Below are 17,225 nucleotides of genomic sequence, written 5' to 3' on the forward strand. Positions count from 1 at the left end.
GAAATACAGCAATGAATATTACATATATACAAAATATATTAGAAAAATCTATGCATGCACGCAGAGCACATTTTTCCCCCATGGGTTGAGGGTATGGAGAGAATAGCATACCATGCTTTTCTATAGACTATCAAAAAGGTCACTTATTATTAGTCCAGAGCCCTGGATCAAACCTCAGAAGCAAAGAGCTAAGCATGTACTTTCTATGCATCTTTTACACAATAAGCAGTCAATTTAGGCAGTTGAGGAACAAGGGATAAAAAAGTCAAAGAAAATACACAGGGAACAAATAACCAAGTAGCATTAAATCTCAAAATACTACCCCATTATGTCATGGTTTAAAAATAAATTAACAGAGACAAAACAACTAAAAGAAATAACCATCATTTCAGGAAAGTAGCAGGCAGAAAATTAAGTCACTGAAATCCCAAACACTTGTTTATTTCCTATATTTGTGTAACAACTAGACAATGTAACAAGTTTACCTACAGAATTTGCAAAAGGTTGTTACACTTGCACTCCTATACAGCTGCAAAAGCCCTGCTCCCTGACCAGCTGGGTTACAAGTTAAAACACGAAAGCCACACACAAAGGGCAACTCTCCTACCTAGAACCAGCAGTCCCAAACCACACGACTCAGAACCATACCAGATCATTTTTCTCTTGTTTCTGACCTAGAAGTCTCCACAAAATATATGGTGCTCCACAAGATGACTTGGAATGCTTCTAGAGGCCACTGGCCCAAAATGCTTGGGAGACTGAAGACCCCACACAGGAACACCTCATTAAAATTCCTTTTTCAGAGTTCAGACAACAGCTCCATGCAACCAGCTTTGTGCATGCTCTGAAACTCTGGATTAGTTTTGTTCAGTAGATGTTTAATTCTTCCTTTCCCTATCATTTCCCTAGCATTTCTATCAGAGCTTCTGAGCATTCAAACACTTGGAGGAGGAAAGAGAGAATATAAGACAAAAACGACAGCAAAGAGGGGAAAATGATGGGGGATGCATCACCACACTACCACCTAACCAGTCTATGCTACACATCTTTGAATTCTAGTGGGGAAGAGACAAGATGGCTGCCCCCCAGACTGAGGTCACAGCGCGGGACCATTTGAAATTAAAGTAATTTTTCCTCATTACTACTGAAAGAGCTAAGAGTTTCCCCTTCTCACGCACAAGGAATGCTCAAATCAGTGAGCTCATTTGGACTGTATTCTTAACTAGATTTGGCCCAGTTTCTCTTCATGTAACATTTTGAGCCATTTCAAAATTATCTAAGATGCCAATATACCTGCAAACACATAGACACAGTAAGAGGCATTTCAAATACTGTTCTGCCCTAGAAGTGCATTTGTTGGCACCTCTAGAAGCGAGGCTAGGTCTCCTGTAAACTGAGACCATCACTAGTCAAGTCTCCACACCTGTAAATGAAACCCAGCTGTGACAGAGGCGTGCTAAATTCTATGGGCACATGCCCCAGGGCAAGCAATACTTTCCTGCCACGAACATGCATAACACCCTTTGTGTTTACATTATCAGATAGGCCAAACCATGGTGGGTTTGGGGATTGTCTGAAAGACCTCAGCAAGCCCATTCTATATGATAGTGTGTTTTTTGAATTTCAGTATTTGTTCAAATCCATTTCAGTAGCTGGGGGAACAAAATAATCAAGTGGAACTCATACTTGTAGATTAGCAGGTCAAGCTTTACTGATGGAACCACTCCAGAGCAAAGCCTCAAGAAACAGGCTTCAGGAGTAAAATTGGATGCAGTTAGCAACACTGAGAAATCAAGGCGCAAGTCAAAATTTGCAAAGAGACTGCTCGGTCCTTTTACCAGAAATGTGAAAAGGAAAAGGCAAATCAAAGACGCTGCCCACCTGCCCCAAGCCCTTACAGCTGGAGCAGCTACACCACGCCAGAGGCACATTTTCAGCGTCCAGAGGCGCTTTTAAAGCAAGGTCACGGCAGTTCACCCCGGAGGCGGCTGACACACGGCTGCACCCCCCCCTCCTCGCCCGCAGCCCCTCCGCCGAGGGCCGGGGCTAGAAGCAGAGGCCGCACGGGCCGTGCCGGTGCCCCCCGCTCCGGGGGGAGGAGGAGGAGGAGCCCGCAGCCCCTCCTGTCACACCAACAAAGAGGCCCCCGCCATTACCCGCCCGGCCACCCCCGGCCCCGCCGCGCCGAGCCGAGCCCACCGGGGAACCCCCCGACAGCGGGAGCCCCCCGGGCCGGCCCGGCCCCGCCGCGCCGCTCCCTCCCGGCCCGCTGCGACCGCTCGGGGACGTAAACAAAGCGGCCGGGCCCGGCGGGGCCGCTCCCCGCGCACCGCCCCGCCCCGCCTCGGCCCCGCTCCCCCCCCCCACCCCGTCCCCAGCCCTGTGGGGGCCGCGGCCCCGTCCCCGCGCTCACCGCCTCCCGCCGCCGCCTCCTGCCTCGGCCGCTGAGTAATGAGCCGGGGCCGGGCCGCGCACACACCGCCGCGCTCCGCCCGCCCGCCGCGGCTGCGGCTGCTCCGCCCCCTCCGCTCGCCCCGCCCGTGGGCACCGGCCCCGCCGCTGCCGGGCCGCCCCCTTCCGGGCACGGAGCCCTGGGGGCGGCCCGGGGACGGGGGGCGCGTTGTCCCCGCCGCGGCTGGGCGCTGCGGGGCCGGGTGGCCTCGCGGAGCCGCTCCTTACCTCGCAGCCGGCCGGCTGGGCGGGCTGCCTGCCCGCTGGGGCTTTAGCCAAAAGCGGGCGCCTTGCAGGTGGGCCCCTTCGTGCTCCGGCACCCGTCCTCCTGTGCTCCTCGGCATCCTCCTCGGCCTTGGCAGCCCCGGCCTGCCAGCGCTTGGTCTCGTCGCTGGGCGTCTGGGGCCTGGAACGTCTTCTTGGTCTGCAGCTGGTCTGGCGCTGTCTTTTCTCTAAATCTTCAGTGCCTCGCTGTGAGATTTGGAGTTATTCATTGCCACTGCCTTTGGCTCTTGGCACCTGATGTGCATACTGTTTTTTCAATGTTTTGTTTGGTTTCTTTTCTTCCTTCCTTCCTTCCTTTCTTTCTTCCTTTCTTTCCTTTATTTTCTTCCTCTTATCTTCTTTTCTTAATTCTTTTCTTATTTCTTCTTCTACAAATGTCCCTGTTCAGAGACGAAACAAGGCTTCTCAGTGCTTCGAAGCCATGTCAATATGCTTGAAGCAAGCTTTCATACATTTACACCACATAGTACAAAAAGAAATTAGGAACAGTATTCCAAAACATAAAATCTTCCACATGGGCACAGGGCACAGTAAAATGGACATTTCACATCTTACACTTTGCCAAACATTTGAATGGCTTATGCCACATTTTTGAAGACGCCAAATATTACAGTGAGATTGTTGTTGCTAGCAGCTTTTGTCCTTCCGCATGGCTGTAATAGGCACAGATTTGGATATACTAAAGGTCTGCTTCAGACATTCGAGCTTCACCCACTATCATGATGTTAAAAGCTTCAGTTCCAAAGAGCAGTTCATATACTACTACTCATATGCCCACTTTATGGAAATCTTTGCACTCTCCACCGTTAAAATTCTCAATTTAAGCAAGCCCATTTTCACTCCATATGTTAAAGTGCTTCTTTTGCGGTTCCCCACAGACATATACACAATGGTTATAGGAAAAAACAAAACAAAACAGAACTGTTGCTCAGACTCTTCCCCCAGGGCTTTCTAGATCCCACGAGGCTCTAAGCGTGTTTCCGAGACTGACAGTCTCTCCCACCTCACCTCTGATCACTTCCACGGGACAGTCCCAGAACTGAATTAGCCAGTTTTCTGGTTTGAGAGTTCACCTTGCTAAGTATGTTAGATCACAGTCAGACATTGCATTCCCTGCCATGCTTACGTCTGCCAAAGGCAAAACTCAGCTGGCAGAAGGGGCAACATGAATTCCCCAAAGCACACTGCAGGCAAAATTTAATCTGGGTAGGTCATAACCATCTTCGCCAGCAGGTAGATTAGCCCTGCTGATTTTGGCTGATACAGGTTGTGGTATCTTCACATGATCCCTTCTATTGGCAAGAGGACCTCCGGTGTTAACCACTGGTCTCTCCACTGCAAGAAACAGGTGGGGTGACATTGTGTTCAGGCAGCATGGCTATGTGCAACAAGGTTCGTGGCCTTACAGGTGATTGACGGTACTCTGTATCTTTTGGGAAGAGTTATTGCTCCTGATCATCCTACTCAAGTTAAGGCTGTATAAAGATTTGCAAGTACAGAAGGATAACAGTCCCTTTGAAGTATAAAACGGTGTTTTGCTTAGAATCCAGATTTGTCACATTTATTTTCCAAGGCACAATCTAATTCTCATTAAGATTTTATAGTTTTCAAAGCACTTCTAAACAGAGATGTATTTCTAAGCAACTTTTTAACTCCCCAGTTTAGGTGTCCAAGCAGCATTAGTCTTGTATTTGGACTGCTGCTTTAAAATACGCTGTTTTTGAGTGTCTAATAAATATTCTGATAGAAAAGCAGTGCCAAAAAACTCTGAATTATGTCAAAATACTGCAAGCTTTCTCACTCCTATACATCGGAATAACAGTATATTTATGAACATCATATTAAAATGTCTGGATTCAGCAGTCATGAGATTGCATTAGGGATGTAGTTTTGTCATTTCTGAGTATTTTCATTAAGTTCTTATCAATTACCACATCCTTGGTAGTGAACACTGTTTTAACATATCAATATTTATAAACTACAAAGCAAACATAATTCAGGTGGAAATCTCTGGTGTCAAAGCAATGGATCTGAGTTATCTGACCCAAATTCCAATGATTAAAATATCAAAAATTAGAAACTATAGCATCAAGTAACAGAACAAAGCTATATAAAATTACCTTTTTCACCCACAGAACTTCAATATTAAGGAATAAGGATTTATTTTTGCACCAAAAATGAATAGCATAATACACATAGTAACCCAACAGGCTTCAGCTGAGTGGGATTGTAGTGAACAGATACAACGTGGCAACTCCTTAAACCACAATAGCTGCTCTGCAAGCAAATATTTGATTATGCCTGCAGTCATTTTAGACAAGCTGAAAATAGAAACAAGATATTCTAAGCATGAGTTGTAACTGCGAGATAGCAACATTTAGACAAACAGGTAAAGAACTGCATGTACGGATTTTTTAAAATATCTTTTCGGTTGTCTATTTAAAGATTTTTTTTGCAAGAAAGGACCATCTAACATTTCTTAAGCAATTTTCAATATACTGCATTGCAAAAAGTTGAATTTCATTGGACTACTCAGCCTGAACCACCTGTGCAAACATGCAGCCGCTGTAATTCTATCATTATTTATTTTAAACATTTATATATCATAATCACACAGGCACCTAGGTATGTTGCAGCACTGCAAGCTGTCTGTTGGAAATGAGCAAAAGAAACCCCCTCCATGCCTCACCAATTCTCTCATCACGAAGAGATCAGCAGGAACTGCGGGTACTTGGGTAGGCAGTTTTTCCACACTAGCACTTGATAAGTCACAGCCAGGATCAACATCCATGTCCTCCTATGAAAATAGGTTGACAAATACTGTTTGCTAAGGGAGATAGATGTATGTGGAAGCAAAGCTCAGACTTCAAAACATTTTAGGAAATTCCAGAAGTAATACAAATGCCTATGTGAAGTAAACAAAATTGTTTCGTAATATCTTTAAACATCTCCTTACTATTGGTTGTGGCACAAAAGTTCCATTTCACATGAGAAAGTGAAATGGAAATGTGCTAGAAACTCATTATAATCAAAAACCGAATTAACATAACACAGCCTGAAAAGTGTACAAAAAATGAACCAAGAATCACACATTCTAATTGTTGATAGCTTCATCAGACATTAAGATCTTTTAGTTTGATAACCATACAAATCAAAAGGAACCTAATAATAGAAACACTCTAACAGCTAGATTTTTTACTTAATTATGTCTTAAAAAGCAGCACAAAATCAACTTCAAGTAGGTGGAGGGAACTATTCCCTCTTTGAAGAGAACTAGAAAAAGGCACTAATTGCCAAATGTTTTACAGTTGAATTCTGGCTATTAGCAAATAATCATTAATTGATATTAAGATTTTTTTTTAAGTAGTAATCAAAATCAATTGAGCAGTTGCTGGCTTTGGCAAATGTAACAGAGGGAAAGCAGCCACCGTGGGGCACCATGCGACAGGTTATAAACCTGTCTGTGATGGTGGGACCTTGTTCGCGGGGATACTGCAGGGACACCAGCTCAGCCAAAGGGCCATTTCTGTGTGTCCAGTCAAGAAACTGTGTGTTGTCTGAAATGTCATTAATCTCGTTAACCCCTTCTTCACGGATCCTGCAAAGGTCTTCCTGAGCTGCCATAATTCCAGGAACAGTCTATTTATATTAGCTGGCGGACTGAGTAAATTGGCAGCAGAGTATGCACAATCAGGGAGGCATGCCCAGCCAACTGGAAACTGTTTGTGGAGAGAAGTGGAGTTTAACCATTAGGAAACAGTGCTTATGGTATCACACGCCTCATATTTCTACACACTGATACTAACACAGCACAGTGTTATATTTATATTACTAGTCAATTGAAATTTTGCATGGGCAAGCTTTCATAGAATTTAGGAAAAGTTCTTGGGGTCTGGCATTATCTGAGGACAATGTTAGACAGCATTAGACAGTGGGTTCACTGGGCTGGATTCTGGCAATATATTCTCTCTGTCACAACTAAAAATATATTTTGGCACTTCAACTGTTGCAGAAAAAAACAATTTTCACTCTGTAAGTAAAGTGTTAATCTGCAATACACAAGTATATCTGAATGTATGCAGGCTTCATTGTGGAGGCCAAGAACAAATAAAGACAGAATCTCCTTCCCAAGAGAGAGGAATTTTTTTTTTTCCTTATAACCATATCGCTGCTGGATAAAATGTCTATTTTAAATGAAACATAGTGTATACACAGGGAATTCCATCACCATATTCCAGAAACCTTTAAAGAAGCTTCTCTCTTTCTTTTCCTTGGATTAATGCTATGAAGTTACAGTTCTTATTTAGTAAGTGACTCTATTACAGCTCGTGAAAATTTGGCCATTAAAAGATGCCAGCTTGTACCTTTTATCATGAAGCACTTGGTTCGTACCCTCTCTTCTTGTATCCTAGAAAGATGCATTGAAAGACATTTCATAGGAATACTGCCTAGCATTGAATTACTTTTGGGATCAGCAGAGCAGCAGTCGGGTATTACAAACATCAACTACTTGTTCAATCATGTTTTATTGCCTCACATCACATCTCAAAAGCAGTGAAAGAAGCAAGAAGAAATTAAACAGATTGTATTAAAAAATGAGGTTTGAATTGGGTCTCATCTCATAGAACTTTCTGGAGATTTAGAAACTCTCAGGGGGTTAATGCAGGCTTTGCCAACTATTGTTCTTAAGGTAAACCAGTTACTGTCACCAGCGGCAGATAAGAATTGAATTATGCTGTCTTCCTGCCCCCTTCAAATACAAATTTAAAAAACACCCTCCTCCATTCTCAGTTTATTTTTTTTTCATTTACTTATGAGTTATTTCATAGACAGAACCAGAATGTTCAGATATGTTTGTTCAGATATTAACCTGTAATTAATTTCCTTACTTAGATCCTTGCGTACATATCGACTTCTCTTTTTTCTTCACAACTGAGATCAGGGCACACAAATCAGACCTGGTGTCTCATGAAGACTCTGATGTGAAATACCCCTGACTGCAAAGACCAGAACAAGAGCACAGACTCACATCCCTGTACTACTTCGCTAACCTAAATATAGATGACTGGACCTATTCCAATCTGCTTAGAAAGCACATGGAAACAAATCTTTTAACTGTCTATATTGAGTATAGGGATGATGCATGGAAGTTCCCTGTCAGAAGTAGTAAAATTCTGTTATATGACTTTGAGCAGACTTGAAACAAAAAGGGAGATTTTTTTGAAGGTTCAAGTGATCTCCATTTAGCTCTGATCACTCAAGCAGTTTGTGGTCCACTCCATGGGACTCTGAACTAAAAACTGTTAAAACTTAACAAAAGTGAGTCTTCTCTGTTTAATAGAAACACCATGCCTGACCTGTGACTGTAGTTTTGACAGCCTGCTTGTACCACCATCAGCTGAAAAGTAAATAATAATCCTCACCTTTATGTAAACTTTAAGAGCTTCCCACACTTCAGCTTCTGTGGGATGAAAAGGCATTAATGTCAGAGAATAATTGGATTCTAATCCTTGCCAGTTCTCAGAAAGCTGGAAGAACATAAGGGAGATCCTAAGCCTCCATCCAGCAGTTCCTCCACTGGGCTAAATAGTCTTTCATCTTGTTAGCCTTCTTTCATAGCGATCTAGTTACATAAACTTTGCCACAATCACATACATGTCACCTGTATACAGTAATGGATTCAATAGGTGAACTGAATGAATTCAGCTGAAGCTCTCATATTGTCTGTTTCGAGTTTGTGAGTCTGAAATACCACTTCGGTTCAGACTGAAGGTGAGTAATTTCCCCAAATGCTTGTTTTCAATGACTATTTAGAATCATGAAGGAACCAAGAGTAAGAACTTGGTTTCATGAATCCAGAACAATTGCTTACATCAACAGGACTATGACAGTTTCCCATCAGTGTTGATCAGTCAGAATCAGGCCCATGTTTTCACAAGAAGAATGGTCGAATCTTTTCTTAAAGTGATGGATCAGAAATTATTTAGTCATTTTGATTAGTTAATCAAATCAACATTTCTACCTGACTTAATGGGAGCATATTCACATAACACGTTATTTCTAGCAAAATGATTCAACAAGCCACATGCCCTATTAACTCTACAAAAAGCATCATACACACATCTACTTAAATAAAATTGGGTAGCTACAAATGCACCAGTGAAGGGACATAAAAAGATGAATGATGTGCCCAGTGAAAGAGTACAGCAAAATGGATGTTTCTGTGATGTTTTGAATGAGGCAATATTGTATTTGTCACTGTCAGAAGAGAGGGATTTGCAGCAATTGAGATATGAGGTGATAAAAGCCTGAATAAATGTTGTTTACAGATTCATACAGAAGACCACAGCTTGTAACTTTTATTCAAAAGCACATGTCAAGGTCCAGATACAGTGGAAGAGTTGACTCAGGAAGAAGACCAAACTGAAGATGAATCACAGGGTATGTGCTTGGGATAACAGTGGTATCATTCACGGTGACTAAGAAATAAAAAAGGAGTGAGAAATAAGGAAATGAGTGCTAACTTTATGGGTGCTAATTTTGGCCATATTGAACTTAAATGACTAGTTGTATGAAGACAGGCAAAGAGAGGTAATCCAAGCTGGACATGAAGAGAGATCTAAAGTGGAGACATCTGTGAGGCATTGGCACTAAGATGGTAGCTGAAATTGGATTTGCAAATCACATTGCTCAGGGAAAAAGGGAGAAAGAATAAATAGGTTCAGCTTTGTGGAATGCTTATACCAAGCTGGCAGGAGAAAGTGAAGTATCCCCCAGCTACTGCCCAGAAAAGCACTTTTGAAGGACAAGAATCAGGAGTGGAGACAATGAGAGTCCAAGGCAAGACAAGACATAAATAACATGGCTGAGTGTCAGCTGATAAATCAGACAGAATGAGGATCTAGTGTAATGATGACTTCAGCTTCTGGTGGCAAAATAATCTTGACTTGTGTCTACCACAGACACGGAGATCAAAAGAGATGGTTGCCTGATCTGAAAATTTTTTTGATGTAGCTTTTGACCTTTTGTATGTTACCACATTTTCTGCTCTGTCATCAAACTTTCCAGTGTCACTTTTAAAAATAAGATGCTGTCTGCTCTATCTGGACGTTAATGTTACCTTAGAAGTGGATATTTGACATTACAATACATAATACAGATTTTGATCATTTCTTCTGACTTTTTTTACCATTTGGAAGTAAATGAATGAAGAATTTAGAGTTTTTAGAGGCAGAGGGATTTTTATTTAGCTCAAACCAGAAGATAACTGTTTTGAAGACTGAAGGAATAAAACAGAATGCCAAGAGAAAGAGAATTGAGAAGAGTGGAGGAGCACTTAATATGAAGAGCTTCTTGAGTAAGTCCAACAGAAATTTTGCTAAGGTATTTTTTCCACTTTCTTATGCCCAGTTCACAGTTGCCTTGCAGCATCCCACAAGCTCCCTTTCCTCTGCTCTGGACAGAGCTACACCTTGCCATAATTAACCATTTTTTTCAGATTGGTCAATATAAAACAAACAAAAATGCTTCTTTCAGTTTCTTTTACTTTCTTTTTTTTTCTCTTTTTTTTCTCTTTTTTTTTTTTTTTTTTTTTTTCTGCCAGGCAAACCCACCAAAATTCTATCTACATTGTTGATACGGACTGAAGGATTTTGCTGCTCACAAAAGACACGCTCACCCCCTTAGCCCATCCTAACCCCATGTGCTTTGGTGTATTCCTTCTGTCTGGATTGGCAGGGGGCTGAAAGTGACATCAGTCTACAGGGCTTTAGATGTAAGGCTCCCGTGTGCGTCAGGTAATCCAATTGAGTTCTTACATGTCGATGGACGCAGAGATTTATACTGAGCCACTTCCTAAAAGCTGACTCTATTACCTGGTGGGTGAACTATCGGGGGAAAAAAAAAAAAAAAAAAGAAAGAAGAAAGAGTGTAAACAGCTTCAGCAGCCATGACGTTGCCTTCAACTTCAGACCAAGAGCTGCTAGGCTGGGCTTGCAAGCAAAAGAAGGAACCTTATTGCTTTCTGGCTTAGCCACCACTTGCCACGCCACACGGTGCTTAGTTACAAGGTATAAACAAAGCAGTAGAAGGAGAAGAAAGAAAGAGAGAGAGAGAAAGAGCAAAAGACAGAAAGAGAAAGAAAGAGAGCAAGACAGAAGCCAAGAAACAGAAGTCCCAAATATGATTACTGTGAAGTTTACAACTATGAAGATCTAAACCATCAGTATTGGACAAAAATACAGAAGATTTCAGACCATTCTGGATGCAGCATCTGTCCAACTTGTACAGGTAGGTTCTTACGTATTTCACTTCATTTCATTATCAATTTAGTAAGTATTAAAGCATTCATCTTCTTACTTTGTGGAGCAGTACCTAATATTTGCCCTGTTTTTTTCATTGTTGTTTTTTTAATAATAAAGTTTATTGCTTATTTCATTTCCCTCAAGCCACGAGCTAATTCCAATTAGGAGGATGCTTGCCTGTATTAAAAGCAGTAGTACAGGGTTGGTCAGATTTTGCTCTAGCATACCCCTCCTGCCTTCTCCTGGGGTTAGAGACATTGACCTGTGGCAGAATTTCATTCATAACAGTACAGAGTTCCTCAGCCTGTTTTTTTTTTTTATTTTCTATTGAATGTAAAGGAATAGAAGAGGCTAAATCATTACTGCTTTTCTGGCAGGGATGAGTCTTCTTTTGTATAACACAGCTTATGTGATTATGGAAAAAAATCATTTTAATGTTTTTTATTCGTGGATTTATACTGATTACTATTTTTAAAAAACAGCACTCAACCCTCTACCCCAGAAAGATATGTTTCTGGTGGTTACAACCTAGGAGTAAAGAATCTCAGTTAGGAAACTGGTTTCCTCATTTCTCTACTATTCTTTAATGTGTTTTTAGGCAAGTGCCTGTGTAACAGTTTGCAGCTTCTAAAATAGAAGCAACCTTATTTTATGGAAATTTTGGCACATACCTTGTAAAGATAACTGATTTAGAAATGTTTAGATTGAAATTCCAGAGGAATAAAAATACTGTTTACATCTGAAATCTAGATAGAAAACCGTATCATCCACAGTGATGTGGTAAAAGAAGGCTCTGAGACTTTCTCTGGTGATAGAGCCAGTCAGCAGTAACATCAAGATCAGAAGGTTTGGCTCTCTCTCTATTGCAAACATTCAAATGTGACACTTTAAGGACCCCAAAACTAGCTTTAGATGACTTATCGAGAATTACATAATGCCTAAAAAAGGGCATACGGCAATACACATAGAAATACTACTATGATGTTGAGTTCTGCTGTCCTGCTATTTCTGGCACTGCAGCAGCAGACAGCTTATCTTTGGAGCTTTAATAATTAGAGCATTACAATGTAGACAGCATTGGATTCAGTTCTAGGCCACCGGTGAATTATGCTTTCTTGTAAAATGAACTTTTTATGGAAGGTGCATGGAAAAAATAAATGGCAGCACTTCTCTATGACAGATATTCTGTGAGGTCCTTGCGGTTTGACGTCAGCCAGGGTGGAGGCGATAGATTGTATAAGCTTAGCTAGAACAAACATTAGCACCACTTTCCTTTGAATGCAGGTATCCAGTGAGACGTTTCTATGCATTTCTATTGAAAGAATATCTATTTACATACTGACTGCAAACAGTATAACATTCTCTGAAATTTATAGTTAGGCTCCCTTTGAACTACAGAAGAAATTGGAATTTGGGCCTGTAAGCCTGGTTCAGTAGGATGGCAATTTTTTCTACATCTTCCTTTGGCATCAATAACATTGGGGTAGCACTATGTCTATGAGGAACAATGTCCATAGATCTTGTAACAAAGCCACATCTTTTTAACACCCTGGTCCATGAGAAGTTTGTGATTTCCTAGCAAAGAAATTTGGCTCTTTTCAGAAATGAATTTTTATCCCCCTTGAGTGCTGAATACTTTCTAACAGTCTGGTTAATTTTCCTATTGACTAAAATGCATGCTTCCAGAAAGGAAATGAAATAAACTAATTTTACATAAGAGAGTGAAAATATATCATATAATGAATGCTGTATCAACACAGCTATAACTTCTGTGGCATAATATCACTAACAAAGTTGTGCTTTAGCAACAAGGCAACTCCCTTATTGACTTGCCAGTGTTTACAGATTTGACTCCGCCTATCTATTTGAACAGAAACTTCTAATATTAAGTGTTTATTCAAATTACAAACCCATAAATTTCAACCCTGCATTTCAGAGAGCTGAATTTCATACTGAATGGAATTCATCTCTCTGGTATGAAGAACTCAATATATTCTCTCCACAATAATAATTGAACAGTGAGTCAGAGGATAGAATTTGCATACGGAACATATGTGAATAAATCAGTTTATGATTGAAATTAATTTTAAACTCGATCTTTCAAAAATATACTCGTTTCAGTCTCTTCCAGCATTTCTTGTAGCTAAAATGTGTTCATACTTTATGAACAAACAGCATACAGAAGGCTGTACTTAAGCAAAGTAATTAGCACTTATCCAGCTTCTGTCATGGTTATATTCCCATGTAAAACCTACGTTAACTTGTTGTTGTGGATGATAGCATGAACCAAGAATTGATTTTAAATATATTGAAGGGTTACTGCAGTGGTCCTACCATGCACTCTGTACACAAGAAACTCAGTGTTTAAGTTAGACGTTAAAAACATCGGAGTACACAGTAAGAGGATCTAGTCTCCCTAGACTCTTTCCTGTTTTGTTTCTCTAAAATATTCATGTATTTGTGATTAAGATATTACATTTATTTTCAACGCAGTTTTTCTGTATTTCCCCTGTGATTATCAGTAATAGTCATTAGTTTGGTGATAGCAAAAACATTCCCTTAATTCAATTTTAACTGCATTTTAATATATTTTCTGTTTGTTTATTTACATGGGTTTTCAATTTTAAATATTATAGATGAATAGTACCTATAAAAACAATATATTTAGTTGTCATTTCTTAGTAAATCATTTCTATATTATATTTTTGATAAGCATATATTTGTCTCTCATAAGAGTGCTGTTCTTCAAGCACAAAATGTAGCCTGGAGTATTAAACCAGAGCTGTCATTGACGCAACAGATGGAGTCAGGCGTGATCAAAAGCTCACAGCACTTTTAACGCGGTCAGTGTAAGACAGCTACAGACTGAAGTGATCTTCTTTCCTCTGTAGCCAATTGCACATTACAGCATTATGGATTGTTATGTATCAGATGCAAAATAAAACCAGGTTAGGGTTCTCATTGGCAGACAGCTTGGTCCCAGCTTTTATTGTCTCTTCAGTACCTCCTAGTTAGCTAGTCTTAGTTGTCCTGGAGGTTGACACCTCTCGAACTGCCTATATAGCACAGCAAATTACAGGATTTGGACTTATTTTTTTTTTTTTAAGAAGCAGAGACCTTGCTGCCTTGAGGAACAAAAGACTGGGATCCTCATGAAAACCATTCATTCATCAAACAATACTTAAGTTTTGCACTCTTGAGTGGGGCAGAATTATTTTACTTATCCCAAACTTGTCTCCATGAGCCCTATGCAGACCTAGAACCAGTTTAATACATATGTGCTATGCAATTATCTTGTGCCACCATGAAAGGCAAGCCCTATTTTCCCATCTTGATCCAGAAATGATTCTGTACACCAAACACTTAATCTGTATGCACACTAGGATAATTTTCTCATTTCAAAAACATTTCTACACTCACATTTATAACTATATATTTAAGTGCATAAAGGACTGTGAAGAAAGATCAGGTAAGAATATTCCTATCTTATGGAATTCAGAGTGGTGATTCTGGCCTTGGTTCAGGTCCCCGCCACCGTGGCAGTGAAGTGACTTGGTGGAGGCAGAGGTAGCAGGATGGATGCTTGCTGCATCTGTTCCTTCTGCAGCTGTGGCTACAGAAGTGGTTCTGCCTTCATCATGCCACATCACCGCACTGCTACGCTCAGGACACACCATTCATGAATTCTGCAAACTTACTGTGGAACTATCACTGATGATTTCAAAACTATAGCTCTACCCAAATGTTAAAGTAGGGCCTATTTTTAATCCCCCTAATTCTGTATTCCAGGTTTGATTTATTGCACAGCAAGTCCTGAGATAGGCTGCAAGAACCTTCCTCTGGGTATTTGGAACACCTGACATGTACAAAGCTTGCCCTTAGTCAAATATTATTTGTCTTTTAATTTGCTTCTAGTCTTCACTTAATTTTCAGTCCCTCTTGAAGTTTCTGAACTCTTCTGTCATAGAGATGTAAAGATAGGAATTTATCACTGGATTTCTCTTAAACATAGGGCACTTAAAAAGGGTTAACAGAAGGTATTAATCTTTGAGAAATGGAACCCCAGAGGAAAATGAAGAGCCAGGATAGACACACTGCTTTTATCTTGCTCAAAGTCCTCACCTGGGTGTGTCAGACAATTTGTCGTATTTGCATAACAGAAATGGGAGAGATTCTTAAAAATCAAGCCGTTTATTTCAAGTAGCAAATATAGAAACAATTTAGTTTTGAGAAATATGAACTTAATAGGTACATTTAAAAGTGCTTATGCTTACCGTTGTGCACAAAGAATACTGAACAGAACCTTAGGCTTGCTGATGCTGATAGGAGTTTGCCATAGAATTGAATGGATTGGGATTTCATGTTAGCGCAGTTGTGCCCTAGGTCTTTACAGCAAGGTCTGTGAAGCCTCTGACAATATCATCGAAGATAGTACTTCATGCTCCCCTTATTACCACCTGAGTTGCTTTAAGAGAGGTATGAGCCTCAACCCCACAGGGGTTGAATCAGTGTTCCAGAGCTGAGGTTTGGACATAAGACACACAATTGCCAAACCTTTTCAGCCTTTAAAAACAGTCTACTTGCCCTCTAAAACCCAAGGAAAATGTTACTTCAAGTTGCTGTCTTTTCTGGCATTTGATCAGCTTTGATTTGAAAGCAGACTGTACATTATATTGCAGAATACCACCCGAGATCCTCTGGTTTAAGTCCTGGCTTCCAAAAAGTTCTTTTTTCCCCAATTCTTGCTGCCACTGACACAAGTTTTGCCAGGGGCTATACTGAAGCAGGGTTGGGTCCTCTTGGTTTTGCTCATTTATTTACAGGACGTGTTTTTATACAGTCAGGCAGGGACTGCTAGACATAGCAAAGGAATAGGAGTACAGCAGCTGAAAGGGACAGAAGACTAAGAAAAACACTGTAGCTAGAGAAAGATGGCTAAAGACCAGATATTTATAGACTTGTGTATAGTCTTCTCGGTGTGTTTTTCAATGCAGCACAAGAAGAAACAATTCCTGGCCTCTAAGGCTGCCCTTGAAAGTGGCCAATGAAGATTTAGATACTCCCAGACAGTGTAACGGTTAAACAAAGCAAAATCAGTACTAGCCAACTTAGTGTGTCTTCATGTGCAGTGGGTTTGCACCCGCTTACAAGGACCGTTGTGTGCAGACAACTTTTTCTGGATATAGTGGTACAAATAGAAGAGGTTAGGCTGCAAGCCCTCTCCCACTTGCCTGTCACTGCGAGTCTCCCCTCACGTTCTCTCAGGGAGCTTAGGGGCTGAGGGTAGGAACCTCTCAGGCCGGTCAGAGGACTTCCTCATGGGGCCTCTCTCTGGCTCACTCATGTCAGAATCAGTTAGTCGCCTCTAGGAGGTGGCCTGTGATGGGCATTTATGTCCAAAACATAAAGAGGCAATAACCCTTTCTGAGGCACAGCTCTTTACAAAATCTACATCTGTTCACACACTTAAGCAATTAAAAAGCTGATGAAGTTTCCACCCAGGTATTTTGCAATATACAGGACAGAGTAATGAAGCAGAACTGGATATTCAGTCAGAAGAAAGGCAAGAACCCTGCAAGAACATCTTCCAGGCAGTAAAAATTGAAGTTCATTTCTGCCGTGGCAGAAAACTTTCCAGTTCACAGAATGCTTGGTTCCTACCCAAGCCTAATTACAGAGAATCACAGAATCACAGAATTGTATGGGTTGGAAGGGACCTCAAGAGATCATCGGATCCAACCCCCCTGCCAGAGCAGGTTCCCTAGAGCAGGTTGCCCAGGTAGGCATCCAGATGGGCTTACTCATGTTATCTTTTGCCTTTGTTTTGGTTTCATTTCCTGTTGTTCTTTAAAATGCCCAAATGGGGCAAATATGTTCTTGCTTCGTGCCTTTGAAAGTATACCAGAAACAACCTGACCCAGTATTTTCAAAATCTAAACTCAATTCCTCCTTCCTCACCATCTTATTCACTGCTGTGTCCTGTGATCTCCCTTTTTCACCTGATTTTCCACTGGCATCCTGGTAATGGATTAAGACTTTCATTCTACAGAAACTCATTTCACAGCTGAAGCAACACCCCAGTAAAGTCCCTCTGATAGGCTGGAAAAGGGCTGTCCTTCAGTTAGGAATCCAGATGTGCCACTCCTCTTGACAATGTTTAATTCACGTAACTGTGTTTGATAAGGG

General features: G+C 41.0%; 2 protein-coding genes and 1 long non-coding RNA gene across 5 annotated transcripts in view; 1 reads left to right on the top strand and 2 right to left on the bottom strand.

The window, feature by feature from the left end:
• Positions 1-2,557, bottom strand: part of MAPK8 (mitogen-activated protein kinase 8) — a 46,983-nt gene extending 44,426 nt beyond the window's left edge. For all 3 annotated transcript variants that reach the window (XM_067000978.1, XM_067000980.1, XM_067000979.1), the window contains exon 1: positions 2,414-2,557. The gene's annotated coding sequence lies outside the window, so the exon portion shown is untranslated. The remainder of the gene's footprint in view (positions 1-2,413) is intronic.
• A 1,731-nt stretch (positions 2,558-4,288) lies between these two features.
• Positions 4,289-17,225, bottom strand: part of LOC125183399 (uncharacterized) — a 145,118-nt gene continuing 132,181 nt past the window's right edge. The window contains exon 3 of the long non-coding RNA XR_007165338.2: positions 4,289-5,533. This is a non-coding gene — a long non-coding RNA (uncharacterized lncRNA). The remainder of the gene's footprint in view (positions 5,534-17,225) is intronic.
• Positions 10,390-17,225, top strand: part of FRMPD2 (FERM and PDZ domain containing 2) — a 73,505-nt gene continuing 66,669 nt past the window's right edge. The window contains exon 1 of the mRNA XM_013198841.3: positions 10,390-11,025. The gene's annotated coding sequence lies outside the window, so the exon portion shown is untranslated. The remainder of the gene's footprint in view (positions 11,026-17,225) is intronic.

This window comes from Anser cygnoides, chromosome 7 (genome assembly GCF_040182565.1).
Source record: "Anser cygnoides isolate HZ-2024a breed goose chromosome 7, Taihu_goose_T2T_genome, whole genome shotgun sequence".
In the NCBI taxonomy this organism is placed as follows: Eukaryota; Metazoa; Chordata; class Aves; order Anseriformes; family Anatidae; genus Anser; species Anser cygnoides.